General features: G+C 39.1%; 1 protein-coding gene across 1 annotated transcript in view; it reads right to left on the minus strand.

Moving 5' to 3' along the window:
- The window catches only part of LOC139729957 (probable methyltransferase-like protein 24), a 106,457-nt gene extending 97,527 nt beyond the window's left edge, over positions 1-8,930 (minus strand). The window contains exon 1 of the mRNA XM_071640875.1: positions 8,671-8,930. The gene's annotated coding sequence lies outside the window, so the exon portion shown is untranslated. The remainder of the gene's footprint in view (positions 1-8,670) is intronic.
- Positions 8,931-9,507: the final 577 nt, after the last annotated feature.

A 9,507-nucleotide genomic window follows, 5' to 3' on the forward strand; every position in this document is an offset into this window, starting at 1 on the left:
ACTTAGAATTCCTCTTAGAATTGTATGCTCTATAATATTTCAGAAGTGGTTTCCAATTATCTCCCAAAAAGTTAAAATGTGAATTCCCCATCTCAACCAAAACCCATCCGGGCAATTCCACATCGTGTTCAAGGTGGCTTACAGGCCTACAATGATGGTATATGGGTTTTTGGTTTTCAAAATGGGCCTGATTTAACTTTTAAAGTTTACATGTTTTCATAAAACAATGAAATTAGTCATATCTATGTACTGAAAATAGATGGAAATAGTGTTGATGCATGTAATGGCCTAACTGGTCTAGCATAAATACATACATGAAAATTTTCATCACTTTTTTTTTTTTGGGGGGGGGAGGCAACACGGACAAATGGTAGGTCTATCATTTGCATTAAATGCTTTATGTGTTGAATTATCCTACAGCAATGGCGGCATTTAAGGAAAAAAGCTTTGTACACTTTAGTTGGCAAATTCTCGACTAAAACGGTTTTTATGATATTTTGTGCATAAATCATTACGAGATTTGTGTGTTGATAAATATATATAAATATTTTTCATTTATTTAGATGAAAGTTTGCTGAAACCATGTCCATTCTTTCCGTATGAGTTCACTCAACCCGTTCTCAAGGCCATCATAGACATTGACAACAGGCATGAAAGGTGTTGAATTGAACTTCTACAGGGCGTATGAAAACGATTTTCTTGCGTGCTGGATTCGCAAGTGACGTACCTCGGCACGGAGTGGTGTAGTATTGACTACCCCTTGCGGCCACCCGCGAAAACATGACTAATACAGCACGTATACATAGGGCCCTAAAGGGGAGTCTTCCAGCCTTTCACTGCTGTGAGCATTTGGTCGTTGTAGCAGCCGTGAACGGGAAATAACCTACTGTTTAACCTTAAATTTCTTTTTATGTAATTAGACATAATGAAAATGATAGTTTCATTTAAGAGAGAAAAAAAGTTATACGCTGTCTATGTAGTCACTATCAGAATACCATAACCCTGATAACTTGTCTTGTGCGAACCTTTCAAAATCTTTATCTACTGAAGCAAAACCTAAAATTTAAGCGACAGCTTGTCAAGGTTTACATCAATATCATTTTCCCCTCTTAACTTGATTTCAACTGCCTCGAATGCGCTCAACACTATGTAATAATGACTGTTTACACTCTCCAATGATATTGTTGTATTGCATTTTGAGACTAAATTCAATATTTGATATTAATATAAAGAGCAAAAGGTCGTAATTTGACGCTTCTGTCATCTCGAACCCTCCCCATCCCCCACCCCCCATCCCCAATCCCTTCTCGACAATGATTAGTAAACCAGGGCTAATATTTTTAAGCGCGCGCACAATCACGCTGGAAAAGTTATCAATCGACAAAGTACACCTTGTGATGCTATTATCATCACCATCCTCATTCGAAACACGCACGGAGCTAACTGGTATTGACGTTTTGAGTGTATAGGAACATCAGCTGTAGTTCGCGGGACAGTCTCAGAGCGGCCCATGCAGCAGATATTCCTGCGCAAGAAAGCTGTATCTTGGAACACGTGGGACAATGACCGCAGTTTTTTTGGCATTTTATAATGTTAATCAATAGGCCTATACTGTTTTGTTTCTTTGGGGTTTTTTCCCCATTGCAGAGCTGAATGCGTCAACATATCTGTAAATTCGTCAATTCATTCATACCTCTTTCATCTACAACTCTTAGCATGTGTATTTACAGATGATGGGTCAGTGGTCTCTTCAGTCATGACGTAGTATATAGGCCCTATGTGTATTACATAGCCTATACATCACATCACGTGGTTTTGACATCAGCACTAAGTCTTGTCCGATCTGTCCGCGCGCGGGGCAAGTGAAATTATATGTTGGGCTATTATAAACATACTAAAAGTTACTTGCCCAACCAGCCAGGTAACTGATTTTAATAATAATGAAAATCCGATGCTCAGCAAGTCAATGAAAACAAAGACGGGGGAGAGTAAGTGCTTTTTCTTGAGGGCAAGTAAAAATCTGAAAATTGATGCTTTTATAAACTTGCCAATGAGCCAGTGAAGAAAAAGCTAATATCGGCCCTTGTTTTCTTTTATAACTTCAATCTATCCGACCATGTGTTATCATCTTCCTCTAACACGTATACCTATCTCATCTGATGACACCCATGCCAGTAGTGGACGTGGGTAATACTTACTACAAGGAAATGTCTCATTAAAGTTAATGTACAATCATTCGTTTATTTAACACACGTCACCGTGAATCTAATAAACATCCATCAATGCCGAGGAAAGACTTTAAAGGCAAATTGGAGGTCGGAGCTTGCAAACACCAAACCTGAATTGTCATCTTAAAAACCTCGAGTTACGCGTATACCGCTTGGTAATGGGATATGCATTTCAACATAGAATTGCACGAACTTGGATTTTGCTCTTTTAAAACGAAGTTGATCGAGAGAGAGAGAGAGAGAGACCTATATTTGTGTTTATAAGATGACTGTCAAGTACAGAGAACAAAATATCATGCAGAATTTGCTCGAGGTAACAAATATGCACAGTTAAAAAAAAGTTTAAAATAGTTTAAAAATTGACCAATGTAGGCACTGTACGTACTCTTTAAACCGTCTGAGACAGGAACGAATAGGGTGTGTCGGCAAGCGTTGTATATGATGAAGACTGATGATAGATAAAACTGTATGCTTTCTGTAAGGATGGTCTTTGAAATGAAAGGAGTAAATTTGCAGCGTTTGACGGAATATTATTAGCCAATGCGAGAACGGACTTTAAAACTAATTAAGTATAACTGTCTGTCCTCCGAACGTCTGATCGGAGACCCGAATACATCAAGCTCGTTTTAATCAAAGGCCCCGACTGACCATTGCGAAGAACTCTGTGCGAGGGACTGAATCACATATTTCACTGGCCTAACAGTTGCCTTGTCGATCTCATGAAATCCTTTTACCGTAACGAGGACATAACTTTGCAATGTCCAGCACTATATTTATTAAGATAGAGATTATAATAGTAATTAGAAGATAAAGTTGTAATAATAACAATAGCAGCAGTAATAATAGTATAATGATAATGATGATGATAATAACAATGACATTATGATAATGACATCCAATAGTAATCACGATATGCAGTTGTGAAGAGCATGATAATCTAGATCATGCAGAGTATAGAATCTTCCGTGCCAGACTAGCTGCTTTGCAAGTGGAAGAGGTCATGTTCCGCAATGTCTGGTGCTAATTGGTAGTTGGTTTCCTGGTGATGCGTGATATTTCATTTCATCAATTTTGCCTCTTATTTGCTTTATTAAATAAAAGCTCAAATATCAAGATACTTTGTTTTCATGATCAAGATTAAATTACAATAAAAGATTAAATATGAAAAAAAAAACGACTGCCCTTTTAACCATTTCATGCCACGCGGAAATTGTGATTCTAACATCAGACGGCGAGTAAAATTTGACATGAACAGGAGTCATTTTTCAGCACTTACTTCAAGAAAATTCCGTTTGAACTGCCCTGTTGTGAAGATCTAAGTCATATACAATATATAGATTATCATTAGTTGAGCCACACAGAAGAGAAGTCTGTCTAACTGCTGACAAAAACTATGCAACGGCAACGTGATGAACACGAAGTGCAACGTGATGAACACGAAGTGCAACGTGATGAACACGAAGGGCAACGTGATGAACACGAAAGACAACGTGATGAACACGTAGGGCAACGTGATGAACACTAAGGGCAACGTGATGAACACGAAGTGCAACGTGATGAACACGAAAGACAACGTGATGAACACGTAGGGCAACGTGATGAACACGAAGTGCAACGTGATGAACACGTAGGGCAATGTGATGAACACTAAGGGCATCGTGATGAACACGTAGGGCAACGTGATGAGCACGTAGTGCAACGTAATGATCACGTATCTTTAGGGAAACGTAATGACCACGTATAAGGAACACATGAACAAGACTGAGGCTATAAATCACACTGCAAACAGCACGAGAAAGTTTCGATGCACCAATCATCGCATTAAAGCCCAATGTATCTTCACCTCATCTCCTTCGTTGTAGATCTCTCGTTTTCATTGTTTTCCTTTAATTTTCGTCTTCTCCACTACAATCATCATCATCTTCTTCCTCCTCTTCTTCTTCTGTCTGCACTTTTCCATGATTAAAGGTCGACAGGTGCGGAGAGGACCATCCGAGACACAACGTTCGTGTAGAGACCGGGGTCAAAACGAAATCTCAGCTGGTTTCGCCGCTCTACGCTCTAATTCGATTGATGTACAACAGCGTGACATCAGAGTCAGCAGACATCATCTTCTGCAAGGGACTAGAACTAGCGACCAATGATGCTTCCATTCTCTTGACTTAGTCGCCATTCACAATTTTGCTTGCTCATTTTCTTTTTCCGGTCTCAAGTTAAATCCTCAATTTATGCAACATTTGCCAATAAATTAAGAATTAAACTTGAGACAAAACTTAATACGAAGCTAAAATCAGTATATGTAAGCAAATATTATGCTCCCTTTTAATCATTCTAGGAGCAAATAAAGAAAATCACAAAATTAGCCCATTTTCCTCCCCGATAGAAAAAGCAAAGCAAACGAATTAACATTCAATCATTAATTGCTACCGTTCATAGGCACTAATCAACATTCTCATCTGTGAATTATCACTACTTGGTCACCCTTCTGAAAGTCACCATAAACTCTTTTGAGTTGTATGTTACTTCTGATCTGGTGCACATTGATAATGAATTTTTCCTCATATAGGGTAAAGACATTAGCCCTCCGGGGTTTTTATTGGGGGGTTTTTCCCGAGCACTAGCAGAAGATCGAAGTCTCGCAAGGATTGGCAACGATAAAGCAAGATGCTCTTTGAATTTCTGTTTGTATTTTGTATATTACATAAATTTAGCTATTCAGGGCAAGGGCAGAATACTTTCTAGTTGATTATACGTACACATAGACGTCTTAAGAACGTATAGGATACGTTGGAAGGGGGTACTGACATGATTCGGTGGTCCACAGAATGTTTTAAATGTGGGTTTCTATACGATTGACGGGCATTTGGACGTAACTGTGGAGCAATCCCAAGCTATTAACAAAGGTGGGAAACCCTCTTCCTAAGAGCAATTAATCCCCTCACACATAGGGACGCCTTTTTCAAACATTTCATTGTCATTGCACATAACAGTCTCATCTCTGGCTATGATCGGGTTATGGAAAGACATCTCGATGAGAATGAATGAGAACGAGTATACCGAGGTTTCCAGTGTCTCTATGAAACAGATGATATACACATATTTAATAATCATTTAATGTTACTGAAATGAGGCCACAACGTCACGAATGTCGAATGAAGTCATCATTCTCAAATCGACCGTGGTCAGAAACGAAGATTTTTTTTCTTCGCTTTTCACTTGTTTCAAACGAGTAAATGCAGAGAAAATGATTATGTGTAAGCCAGTGCTATGGAATACGTCTAAGATGATGAGTTCATTACCTCACTCAGATAGCATCATGTGCATGCTGTTGCATTCTTGTTTACCCTTTTTGTGAAAACACGTATCCCTTTTCCGTGTTCATTCATTGAATAATTCACTCACTTCTGTTTATTGACGATTTGAGTAAAACTCTAACCTTTTTGCATGTTCCTTTGGTTTTATTCCATTTCACAAAATCGAGAGGAGGTTCCCTTTAACGTCATTTTCCCCCCGACGGTACAATTGAATTGAACAAATATAGAAAAATTCTGCCTTTTTCATGTCTAATTGACCGTAAACTTGGACTTCCAGTACACACTCCTGCCCTTCCGTAGAACATGACTCCACTGCTAAAGCGAGCATTAAGTCATCACAGAGTGTGCTATGATGTTTGACTTTACCAGTATTTCACACGTCCAAATAGGGCCTACAATCATACTTATGTTACAGGGCTCGACATTAGTGGTGGTCCCGTGGGCCGGGGCCACTAAAAATTGAAGTCGGGCCACCAAATTTCCAAAAGGCTTACGATTAAAAATGGATTGTTATGTTTCTGTTTATTTTTGAGCTACCGAAATATCAGATTTACAGATTTTAATGGCCCGAACGGGCCATCGAAGGGAAAAAAGTTATTGTCGAGCTCTGACTTAAGGATGTACATATTCTACTCACATATCTTTTTTGATAGTAGGAGATTGAACCAAAATTCGCTGACGATTAGTAGGGCCTACGGCATTTGATTTTTCCTGTATTTCATGTGCATGAAATCGTTAAATCGACGGGGTACATAGAACGGTCAAAAGTCGGATTTTAATATGGACAGACGGATTCACGCAACTCATTTTGCCTCTATTTTTCTTTCTTTTCAAAAGTCATTTATACCAGCCAAATATTGTGCCTGCGGGTTTATAATTGCGGCTGTGGGCTACACGGGGTACCCATGCATATGAATATAGATACACGGGCGTCAAATAGAACCACGAATAAAGGTACACAAATCTACGCGACTAAACCTTGCATTCGCTCAATTAGCAGGCTGAGCTATAGGTTGATAAGAATGCGAAGCAAGCTACAGTGAAAATGTAATGTGCTGCTGTTATACAACGTAGGCCTATAACAAATATACCGTGTGTTCTAATCGTCGTCACTGAAATAGTTTCACAATCGACGTGAGGTCGAATACGGGAGCAAAAGTTGATTTGCTTGTTCATTTTTGTCTGAGTAGGTTAAGCGGAACAAAACGAGGAGGTTGTAGAAAAAAGAAAGAAAGAAAGATTCAGGCTGTCGCACAGACAAAAAAGGAAAAATCGGCTTTATTCATTGTTGTCCTTCACGCGTCTCAAACACATCGCATTGTAATGGCTCAGTCAATAAAGACTTCGGCAAACATTGCGACAAAATATGGAATTCATTTTGGCCGACTAAAAATCAGCTCACGGCATGACACTGCAAGCAGCCCCGCGAAGTGTCAACAATGCGGCATGAATAGAGCGCCTACGGGCACGACATTTATCTGTTTACAATTCAGACGGGAGCTACATGGGGATATTTCGTGTGAAATCAAAGAACTAAGAGCAGCCTAATACTACACGTCACTGTCTACGGACATTCTTATTTCTTTATTTATACAAACACTGAGGAAATCGCAGGCTTATCTGTCCTGTTTGTAAACTGTTTCAGAAATTGTCAATGCTCTCTCTCCCTCGGCTTCCCAAATCCTAACTGGCATATCGAGCAGACGATTGTAGGAAACGAACCACAGAATTCATCATCATTTTTTCCTCCCGCAGTGAAGTGAAATTGCGCGGGAATTCCAGAATCCATGGAATCAAGTTTCGGGTTTGAAAGCATAAAAGGCATTTAACACTGAATGTCACAAAATCTTCATGGTTACGATCAGGGCATGACAGGAAGTCTCATTTTGTTAGAGAAGTACTAGTCGAGAACCTACCAGGAGACAGACAAAAATCAGGGTGCAAAATACTCGTCATCAGACAGTCTATGTTTATCAGCAAGGACCACTGAGTGTTTGAAGACTGTGTTGACTTTGATCTGTCAACATTAAGGGACCGAGTCTGAAGAGTCAATCTCATTAATTGCAACAACAACAACGACGACAACATAATCATCAAAGTCATTTGGTTTGGACGAAACTCACATCCATGTTGAAACAAAAAGAAACAAAGAAAAGGAAAACACTGTTTCCGGGATACAACCGTCCCGATCGTCTCTTACGAAAATTAAGCCATCTCAAAGATCTTTTGGTGCATTGGAGTTCACATTTCAACCAGCACAACTGGTATAAAGTTGATTTGTGATTTCAGTTCGATAAATCATCTTGTTCTTCGTCTTTGCCATGAACATCAACAAAGATTTATCCATGCCACTTCGGACATTAAAAAAAAAACTTTTTTTTTTCGTTCAATGAACTAACACCATATCGTCTTACTCACTAGAGATGATTTAAATTACAGTGATTTCTTATTTTAATGATTCTCTTTCTACCCCCAACCCCTGTTCCCTTTCTCTCTAAAGACACAAACACACAGTTGTCACACACACATAGAAAGGTCCCTGAATACTATGAGTGTGTGTAAAATATAATAGATGACCATTAACAGAAAGGCAGAGAGGGGAAATGTCTAAGGGAGAGAAGAGCACAAATTCATGTGTTTGAATATCTAAAAATATATTACATATAAATATATTTGTATAGATACAAAGGGAGAGAGATCATTTATGGATGGAGAGGTTTCATTTTCACGGGAATCCTTTAACAGATACGTTCATTACTATAATTTTATACATATTATGAGGAGCAAATTCAAAGCGCGTTTTCTAAATTGCTCCGAACGAGGAACATCATCGTTCACGCGTGCGGACCAGAGTAAAAGGGTAATATCTATTTCATGACACGTCTTATCAGCTCAAAAAGCATTATATTGTGCGATCATCATCCTTTCAAACTCATGTATGCCCGTTCAGTGTCATGGAAAATCATTCAAGCCAATCAGACCTAATCAGTACTGCTAATGCGAGAGACCTTTCAGTGATTTATACGCACTGATATTAAAAAGCGCCATGAGTATATAAGATTATGAGACGTATAAGAAAACAAAAATAAAATCAACACCACATCGTCTGCTCACGGCGTGTCACCTACCTGCGCTGATATTGAATATATTCCACATTAATACTTCCAGGGGGAAAGTGCCATCACAAAAGCACCCAGTGTTTGATCAGCCATGTTTGAATCCAGGTGGTCGGAAATGCCCGCTGCACTCACTCAAACGGCCAAATTCTTGCGTTCACTCGCACTTCAACCTAAACCGGGAGCCCATGTAGATATGCCTCCCACTCCGTCCCTGGGCAGGCCAGTGAATAGCTGGTTGGGGTGACTAGCAGTGAGCACTTATGTACTGCGAGCGATGCATTCAACTGAATACGTCTTGGTGTAATATCGGCAAGTTCATTTTTGGTCGTACACCATTGTACTTGGCAAGCCGTTTGAAATTGAAAGAGCGCCGCCACACGTTCATTGTCAGGACAAGTTGTGACTGCCCGAGACGAGGTGGCGTAAACCGCCTATATACAACATTTAGTTTGGGGAAAATTCATCTGGCCTCATATATATTAAAGTTTGATATTTCAATATTTCGAAGGACACAATTTCAAATATACAATTAGTTTACAATAATTCAAGATAGTAAGCACGTAAAGTGTGTGTGCGTTCGTGTGTGTGATGATGATGACGTTTATTACGTAGAGGAGTATAATCTGTTATGGGAATTTTACCTCCGATTTCAAAATTTTGACTTTTCTTGCAATGATCGGTCAAGATCAAACGTTGAGACTTCGGTATCCTTCTGTGAGATATTTTAAAAGCTATATTAATTTAAGGAATTTAGAAGTGATGTATAGGCATGCCTATAAAATTGTCGACTGACGTCATAATCTAGATGGAAAAGTGCTAAAGGAAGGGATAATACTTCTAAAAGGA

Source organism: Diadema antillarum, unplaced genomic scaffold (assembly GCF_040938485.1).
Source record: "Diadema antillarum isolate AM-2024a unplaced genomic scaffold, OU_Dant_1.0 seq00000275_RagTag, whole genome shotgun sequence".
In the NCBI taxonomy this organism is placed as follows: domain Eukaryota; kingdom Metazoa; phylum Echinodermata; class Echinoidea; order Diadematoida; family Diadematidae; genus Diadema; species Diadema antillarum.